The 9,957-nt window shown below is 37.4% G+C and overlaps 1 protein-coding gene across 2 annotated transcripts in view; it reads left to right on the top strand.

Moving 5' to 3' along the window:
- The window catches only part of Syt1 (synaptotagmin 1), a 425,848-nt gene that overhangs the window by 104,612 nt on the left and 311,279 nt on the right, over positions 1-9,957 (top strand). The gene's annotated exons all lie outside the window — the stretch shown is intronic.

Raw genomic sequence — 9,957 nt, forward strand, 5'->3', positions numbered from 1 at the left:
CCCCACACCCCCACCCCACACCCCCAGTTAGAGAGTACTTCGTCGATTCCAAAGTTTTCCTGGTTCATTATCTTCAGATGACCATGAGCAACCTTGCATTCTAAAAGAATATGCCATGGCATATGCCTCTGTGCTTTGGGGACCTGCCACACAGATGATACTTGAGCAAGAGTACTGGGTCGGGGAGGCAGGGGGTATAAACCAAATTTGTTTCCGAGGAGTACTTTCTAGGGCCGTGGCAGATCTCATTCTTTGTTATGGTGTGGGGTGCGAGTGGTGAAGGTGTCACTTGTAATGGTTACATGTGTTGGAGTTTGTAATGAGGATGTAAAGTATCTGCTTGAATGTCTTATCTAATGAATGCCATCAAGTTCAATTATCACTCTTAGACTCTTCATTAACCAATCAAATTATTCCTGCTCTAAGATATTTCAAGCACACTTTTCCTAGGCATAAACACAGTCCTTTGTAGTCTATTGGTAACTCACGGATTTTTATTGGAACTTCAACATTCCTGACTTGTGGGAATCCGTAAGCATCACCTCTGTCTGACACTACTGCTGCTTTATGTATGAGAAATATTATTATTAGAAAAAGTTTCATCTTCGTGTTTATTTTATTACTTATACCTATACTAGAAGTGTTACAAAACCTGTATAATGGTTCATCCCTACGATCCTAGCACTCAGTATCGGTGCCAGTGGGATAGCTGTGGAGTTCAAGACTGGCTTGGGTCACAGACTGAGACTGTATATCCAAACAAAAACAACAAACTTTTAAAGTTAAAAAAAAATGAGTATACAGAAAGCATGTTGGTTTGTTCAGTAGGCTCATGTCATAACAAAAGGTTTTTCCTTTAGGGATAAAATATTTCAGGACTAAAACTGTCTGTCTGCCTTACTAGACTGTAGAGGGTCACAGCTGTTATTGTTGAAGTGTGCTTTTACAAATTACCATAATTTCATCACACGGGTTATCAAAAGAGTGGTCAGTTCTAAAACTGCTCAGACACAGTGTCAAGAGCACTTTAATTTTCTGTGAAATAATTATGGCAACGTTGATGTATAATGAAAACTCCAAGCGATCCATAACGAAAGACAGATGCCTGCTATCAGGATGGTGGTGCTTACAACACAGAGCTTAAAGTATCTCTGTTTCATTCTCTTTTACGTCGATGATGCTGTCTTCCAGCCTACAAATATGTTGGAAACATCTTAACATGGAGCCTAAAATCAGAAAAAAATGTGTTCGGAGATTCCATTCCAGGCATGAATCAGAATTTTGGGGACTGGGCACTAGAGAGAGTACCATTCAAATTATATATATCAGCTTACTGCTACGAACTACAAGGTTTAATGGAAAGCAATTTTTAAAAAAAGCTGATAGGAAATATATGCAGAAAACATTGCATATGCCATTGACATAGAAAAAATAGAAAAATTGAAATTAAATTTGGATTTACATTTTCTTTCATATAATATTTCCTGGTACTATACTAAGCAATATCTGTCTGTCTGTCTGTCTGTCTCTGTCTCCCTCTCTCTCTCTTACTTATAGCTTAATAATTTGAAATTAAAAATTCCATATTTATTATTAATTAATAAAACCAAGAGCACACACATTGATTTCAAATCTTCTAAAGATATGATTGTTAAAGATCTTTACCATAGTAAAAAAGAGAATACACTCCAGTCATAACCTGTACAAGCATTGATTTTGAATCCAAAACTTTACTAAGCTTTCTAAATAAATAACTTATGTTTTAACACATTATAAATCTAATAGGCACTGTTTCTTCAAAAATTCCAACCTGTCCTTTATATTGATCCCACTGAGACAATTACTGTGGGTGTCTAAACGGATACACTACTGATAAAATTATGACAAATCTTTGAGACTGAAGTTCAGAATTTCCTCTTGAGGAGTCGTTTCTGTCTGGAGAATGTTCTCATTCTTTTAGTTTTACTATGAACAAGTTAGATACTATTTTCCAGCTCAGTATGTCCACCTCTGAGGTAAATAAATATATACTTAAATGAGAGTTAGGGGACAGAGCACTGTCTCCTGAACTATAAAAATACAAAATGTTGTGATTACCTCAGGCACTGGAAGAAAGCAAAAATCACCATCGGCTCTGGCAGGAGAACAACAGCGAATATCTGACCCATAAAATTAATTCTTGCTTCCTACGTGGCGCACCCACTGAGGCAAGGCTCTGAAAAGAAAAGAAAAAAAAAAAAAACATAGACACAAGTTTCCATCTGCAGGTCAACTGACATTGTGAAATAAACAGATCTTGAGTCGACAGGAACGGGTTACATGGTTTTCCAAATCCAGGAGCATTCTTGATGAATCAAAAAGAAGAAACAGTAAGGCAAGGGGTGTCGGGTGAGGGAATGGAGGATATCAGGTCCTTTCTTTCCAAGGTTGCCTTTGGAGAAAAAAGAAAAAGAAAAAGAAATGGTACTGAGAATATTGCTTTCTAAGTTTCACTCATAAATTAAATATGTTGGATCTAAAATGCATCCCACATAAAAACAATGCTGTACACATTTGCTTCATTCTTTAACTGATACAATTATACTAATATGGTACGATTTGTAGCACTGTGGTTTGTAACACTTGTGACTTGAAGTAATACACAGTTCAGAACAATGTTTTCTGATTCCTAAAATTGTACTGATTAGACAAAAATGCATTCAAGGTTTACTCTAGCTATCCATACCAAAGGAAAGCAAGTTTGATTGTAACTGAACTAAAGATTGAAATAGGATGTAAGGTATTTTTTCTAAAATGCAGGAACACGGATAACAGTAAGGAATTGTGTTCTCCTGGGCGGAGAAGAAGGTGCTGAGGAGCTCAGATCCTTGCAGAGCTCCAGGCTAAGAGGCAAAATGACCCAGCAGTGCATGGTGGTATTAATATCAAGTTATTAAAAATAAAAGGTGAAGCTGGGAGTTGTGGCTCATCTCTGTAATTTCAGCTCCCAAGCTATTATAAGGAATTCAAGACCAGCATGGGATACTGAGTAAGACCTGGCCAGACAGTATAAGACTGTGTCAAAACAAAACAAAACAAACAAAAACACACAAAACAATCCAAAAAACAGAAATAATGTTCACTGATGGTTATGACTATAACTTAGGAGAATTGAAATTAGTTCTTCTGAAATGAGAATCAGATTACCACAATATTGCTTTCTGACCATGTATAAATTTCCAGGGTGACTTTATTAGTCCAGTCTTTGGAAGTGATGCTTCAAAGTTGCATGAGTAACACTCAATGTCAAGGACTGCCACTGTCACATAGGATACTCCTAGATAACGTTCTTGTATTTAGTTTTGCCCATGGTCAAGCCTGATATGATCATGCCTGAGCCTGCAACCGTAAGATCGCTAAAATCTTAAAATACCAGTCCCACTGACAATCTCTGTATGTCCCAGCGTGCAAAGAGACTTCATTTTGTCAGAGACAAAGATGGTTAATAAGAGAGAAGCACACAAATGTTCACACACACCAAATATCGTCAGTGTGATCATTCTGACCGTGTTTATTCTTTGCCCTTTCTTTTTAGCCTCACTAGTGATTCCTGTGTTCAACCATGAACAAAAAAAAAAATCATCTGTTCCACTTGTTTTGAGTCCTGTAAGCCTTTGCTCTACCTAAAGGAGAGGGAGGGAAAAAATACATTTGTCTTATTGATAAGTGAATTGCCAGAGAAAATCTAGAGGGCTTGGCCTAAAAATGGCAGGGTGCATGCAGTGTTTCACTGTAGAATCATAACCCTACAGTCCAGACCAGGAAGAGCTGTTATCTAATCTTCAGCCTTTTCTTAATCACATTTTACATGGACTAAGTGTCCTACTCTGATACATCAAAACAAACATCCTGTTCTCTGCTGCGTGTCCATCAGAGTGACTTTGGCGTGTGTTCAGTTGGGCTAGCCAATTCCAAGTTCGGGAAAGCTCATGAGTGACTACTCAGTATGTAAAGAGCAGACTGGACTTCGGAAATGTTATTTTGATAATAGGAAGGAAAATGAGTGAATTGGTATATACTGATGATAAATCAGGAAGCTGATAATAATGAGGAAACATACATCCACTTTTGAGAATATTTATGTTCATCCACAAAGCTTCATCATTTCATCTAAACTAATGATTGATTGAATTAGTATCAGTTAAAATGATTGTGAGGCTATGCCAGTGCCTGGCAAATACAGAAGTGGATGCTCATAGTCATCTATTAGTTGGAACACAGGGCCCCTAATGAAGGAGCTAGAGAAAGTACCCAAGGAGCTAAAGGGGTCTGCAACCCTATAGGAGGAACAACAATATGAACTAACCAGTACCTCCCCAAACTGTGTCTCTGGTTGCATATGTAGCAGAGGATGACCTAGTCAGCCATCAATGGGAGGAGAGGCCCTTGGTCTTGCCCCAGTACAGAGGAATGCCAGGGCCAGGAAGCAGGAGTGGGTGAGTTGGGGAGCAGGGCAGGGGGAGGGTACAGGGAGCTTTGGGGATAGCATTTGAAATATAAATGAAGAAAATATCTAATTAAAAACAGAAAGAAAAGGATGTAGTTAGGTTAGAATACATGTTTATTTAAGCACCACTTTAATAGTAATATTTTTCATTTCATTATGTTTATTTCAGTCTAAAAAGTGTTTTCAGAAAAGTTTTCTATTGTAAAGTAATACAGTGCTTTGATCTTAGCATATTTGGTGTTGGTTTGTATTATTTGGATGTAGTTTGGCAAGTATTCGACACTTAAAAGAATTATCATTTGGCAATATTTGTAATATTTTTAAATACTGTGCCACTAAACATAATTCGAACACCCCAGAAGTTTCACATGAACATGCAAAAGAACTTCACATAATCCCACAGAGAAGCGTAAGGAAGCAGTAGCTCAATCAGATACATGGGAGACTATTTTTCAACTCAGTAGGGACACAGAAAACAGTGGAAATCATTGGAACATAAATGTGCTTGGGTCTCTATAGTTATGAACTTTAGAAAGCTGTCTGTACTGCTCCCTGGGGCCAGCTCTCACGTAAAACCATTAGGCAGTGCAGTTTATGAACTACAGAAATGAATTTCTCACAGTTCTCTGGGCTGGGGAGTCTAAGGTCAGGGTGCTGGCAGATTAAGTATCTCTTGATGGTCTATTTCCTACAGGACTGCTTTTCTGTGGAAGCCTTCTACAGCAGAAAGGGCAAGGGGGTGTCTCTTAGGCCTTTAAGTAAGAACACTAATCCATAAACATAAAACAGTTTGTGAACTCATCACCTTCCAGAGGTTAAGGGGTTAGATTTTAACATATGAATGTGAAGAGGCACAAACATTCAAGTCCTAGTACTTCCCTTCTAACACTGGGCAAGTGTAACACTGTCCAATTTAACCAATGACATCTAGATTCTGGAATAGTCACTGGCTGCTAACTTGCTTCCTACCAACAGTTTTGGTATTCTGCAACAATCATTACCTTGATTGGGACACATACATATATTACTCAGAATGTATTACTAAAGACATAAATCATCCACAAACAAACAAACACAGATAACCCTGAGAGCTAGAAAAGGAGAAGTCATAGGCAGAGCCTGAACACTAGGGGTTGATGTCACAACCACAAGGGAAGACATAGGTCCCTTTTTTCGGGTCTCTCATGGCACAAGGCTTAGTGCTCAACCGGGTTGGAAATCCTGAACTGAAAATCTTGCATAGATTCATACCCATAAGAAGGTCACTATTTCTAGAAGCAACAAATTCATTGTACACAGAGACTGGGAAAGATGTTAAAGCACAGGTACTTGCACATTTGAATGCAACAGAGAAAATAACAGAGGGATCAGACCAGTGCTCATCACAAGGTCAGACCTGGCCCAAGCACTGTGATGACGGAATATACATGCTCTGTGTCCATGTGTCCTTCAAAGCCTCATAGACAGAAACTGATGGAAATCCACAATAAATAAAGAGGCATCTTTAATTCGGAGCATAAAGGACCACTTTAGAAGAAAACCCAAACAAAAATTTTCATTTTACAATGGAATGGATAAATGATTTATGTTCCAGGTGAGACCCAGAATAACAAAGAACAAGCAGGCTGAAAAAAAAAGAAAGAAAGAAACAAAGAAAGAAAGAAACAAAGAAAGAAAGAATCAAAGAAAGAAAGAAAGAGAAACAAAGAAAGAAAGAAAGAAGGAAACAAACAAAGAAAGAGAAAGAAAGAAAGAAAGAAAGAAAGAAAGAAAGAAAGAAAGAAAGAAAGAAAGAAAGAAAGAAAGAAAGAAACTCTCTGAAGAGAGAGGGGGGAGAGAGGTTAAAATTGAAAAGCACATATAAATGATTTTTAAATGAATATAAAGGGATAATAAATAGAAATCATTATAAATAATAGAGCACAATACAAGCAAAGTGGGCCTTATAAGATAGACAAATCTTACATAAAAGAAACCTGTAGTTTTCAAACTTAAAATTTAATGGAAAGTTCTAGCAATAAAGAAGAAACAACCAAACAGGATGAAACTGAACTCTCGGAGTCGCATCTGAAGAACCTCTGTGGATTGGTCACAATGTGGCAAAAAACGGGAGATGAGGAAGTCAAGAAACACAGAGAGGAAGCTGACCAAGTGTCTTCTAGGATTTCCAAAAAACACTCCATTATGTGCTCATGGCAAAACAATTTCAGGATTTGAAGAAAAAAATAAAAATTCTTAACTGGAGAACCGTTCTCAGGATCATCATCACAAGCCAGAGGAAAACAGTGTAGACTTTACAGAAATCTCCAGAATTCCTGTGACAAAATAAAGTTACTCAAAGTCAAAACTGAGAGACAATATATAAAGAAGATATGGGGGAGACAGGAATCAATGAGCAAGTTTATCAATCAAAATATGATATAAAACCCAAAAGAATAGGCACCATAAAAATGGGAGGATAACCTTGGATATTAAAGTTCCAAGTTCACATGAGCACATTATCAAGCACAAAAAAACTAATAAATTCATCTTTTGAAAAAAATGCCTAAAGAAGTCTTCCACTCACAAATAATTTTGATTTTGTTTGTTGTTTGTGGGGTGTCAGTTTTGAGACACCCTCATTCCACAGCCCAGACAAGCTCTGCCCCATGTTGACGTAATCTTTCTCCCTCTGCCAGTCTAGAGCTGAGATTGACGCACTGAGCCACCATATTGTTTGTCACTCAAAAAGAGCTTTGAGCCATAAAGTAGACATTCCCTAATATTTTGGTTAAAACCTAGATGTAATATTTAAGCAAGAAAACCCTTTTGTTCTATGCACTAAAATAAAAGCTTTTATTAATGAAATAATGTGAAAACTAGCTTTACAGTTTGATATATCTGTCCAAATCTTTCAACCGAGTGTCTAAAACAGACTCTACCGCACCCTGGCCATTTCATGATCTGGGCATTAAGTCTTTATATTGCCATTGTCTTAAAAGGTATTTCAAATGTGAACTCTTTGCTCCCCTGAGATTTCCTTTCTAGTTTTTGAAGCCTCTTTAGCTGTGACCTACCATGGTTTTGAAGATTTGCATCTGAATATTTAAAGCTGTACATATGCAGATACCTACTCTGTCCTAGTATCCTATAGTAGTGTAAAGATGTACAAGTTAGGGAGTTAGTGGCTCTACTCACATGCCATCCTTTTCCAATCATATATAGTCAGCATAGAATGGTGGAGCTAGAGAACTCAGAAAGTGCTATGGGGATTATTGGTGCGTATTTCTAACATACAGTGTATAGTCATAGACATCCTATTTATACTGGCAAGTGATTTCTTTGAAAATGACTAAGGCATTTGAGTAATAAAGCATCACACTGTTCCATCAAATTAGGCAGAAAGACATGCAATTACTGCATGATTCATTAATTGACCACGGACAGAACAATGCCTAGAGACAAACCAACTACTAAGGCAAATTAATAAGAAAACTAGTAAGAAATATTCAGAAACAGATGGCTCAATGGTTTAGAGGATTAGCTACTCTTCCTGAGATCCTGAGTATGGTTCCCAGCACCTACATAGCAACTGGCAACTATCTGTAAATCCACGTAGAGGCATTCAATGCCCTATGGTGGAAGCAGCCCTAAAAGTTGTGCACAGACATAAATGCAGGCAAAATACCTGCATGTATTAAATATGAAATATGAAAATGAAATATTCAAAAATAACTTCACTAGCTTTTGGATGAAAAATTAACAAAACAATTACAACTCTTTCTATACCTATGGTGTGGTGTCTTATGTCCTAGATAGAACCTAACAAGATTATTAAAAAGGCTTTAGCAATGCAACAGCATTTACTATGGCAATATATCCATTTTATTATCATCTTGAATATAAAGCATATGTTGAAGTTGTTATCAAGAAGCAACAATAAACAATGAAATTTGAAAAAAAAATATATTGAAAGTCTATATTCATAGAATAAACTCATTACATGACACAAAATATCAGGTACACAGAAAATTAGAAGGGCTCACAATCTCTGAGAAGTTCACAATGTAAACTGCCAAAAATAAACAACATTTTAAGGTATTCAAATAGGATTGATATAAGAATAATCCTAGGTGTGTCTTCTTTATTAGAGACCATTTTAACTCTCTTAATTGAAAAAGGAATTAAAATATAGAAAGAGCAATATGATCACACTTATTTTCAGATTGTAACAGCATCGCAAGAAAAAAATAAAGAACTTTCAAGATAAAAAATAAGAAATAAATATACATTGAATGTGAACTCATTCCATCCCATAGAGAGAGAGAGAAAGAGAGAGCGAGAGAGAGAGAGAGAGAGAGAGAGAGAGAGAGACAAAACAGCTTAAGCAATAGAAAAGAATATGAAATATGAAGGCGAATTCACTTCAGACAAGGATTTTGAAGTCTGTTTTTACCATTTTTAAATGTGAATTATTTAGCTTTTTGTGAAAGAGCTCAGTATGATTTAGCCTGACAGTGGAGAAATACATTTTTCAATACTTTCTTACCCAGATCTTTATTGATAAGAATGGAAACTAAACAGTACAGTAAGTCTGAGAATTTCCTGAAATATTAACTTAGTATGATAAACCTGAAGTTTCTGAAATATGAGCACAATATCACTATTTTCTAGCTGATAGGAATTTGTTACCTCAATGAATGAGGAGAGATTGTGAGCAGACAGAAATAGACCAAAGGACTCTCTAAATCTGTTCCCTGTTGTGATGGCTGCTGAGCCCCAGGGATAATCAGATTAACCCTTCAGATACTGTAATTGTTTTGATGTTAGGTAAGAGAAGTCTGCAAGACATCTCAACAGCTCTTCTAAAGCAGACAAGAGTCAGACCCTGACAGTTCCTCCCAGGCCTCTTCCATCTTCATATGCAGTCACGGAAAAGAAGAATGGGGTACCTCAGTGGTTCTCAGCCTGTGGGTCACCACCCCTTTGGGGACTGAAAAACCCTTTCACAGGTGTCATCTAAGACCATAGGAAAAAATAGATATTTACATTATAATTCATAACAGTAGCAAAATTACAGTTATAAAGTAGCAAGGAAAGTAATTTTTTGGTTGGAGGTCACCTAAACATGAGGAACTGTAGTATTAAAGGGTCTCAACCTTGGGAAGAAGGTTGAGAACTACTCTGTGGGAGGTTATTTCTCCTCCAGTGAAATGAGCCAGTTCAAGCCAGTTTAGAGTATGTTAAAGGCTGGGAAGCTGCTCTGGGGCAAGTTCACTGGCCCCAAGGATTGAGGGCAGGGGAGTCATCATTGGGGGTGGAGTGGGGAGAAAGAGAGAAGGAGGAGGAGGAGGAGGAGGAGGAGGAGGAGAAAGAGGAAGAGGAAGGAGGAAGAAGAGGAGGAGGAGGAGGAGAAGGAGGAGAAGGAGAAGGAGGAGAAGGAGAAGAAGAGGGAGAGGGAGAAGGAGAAGAAGAAGAGGGAGAAGAAGAAG

Source organism: Mus pahari, chromosome 9 (assembly GCF_900095145.1).
Source record: "Mus pahari chromosome 9, PAHARI_EIJ_v1.1, whole genome shotgun sequence".
NCBI lineage: Eukaryota > Metazoa > Chordata > Mammalia > Rodentia > Muridae > Mus > Mus pahari.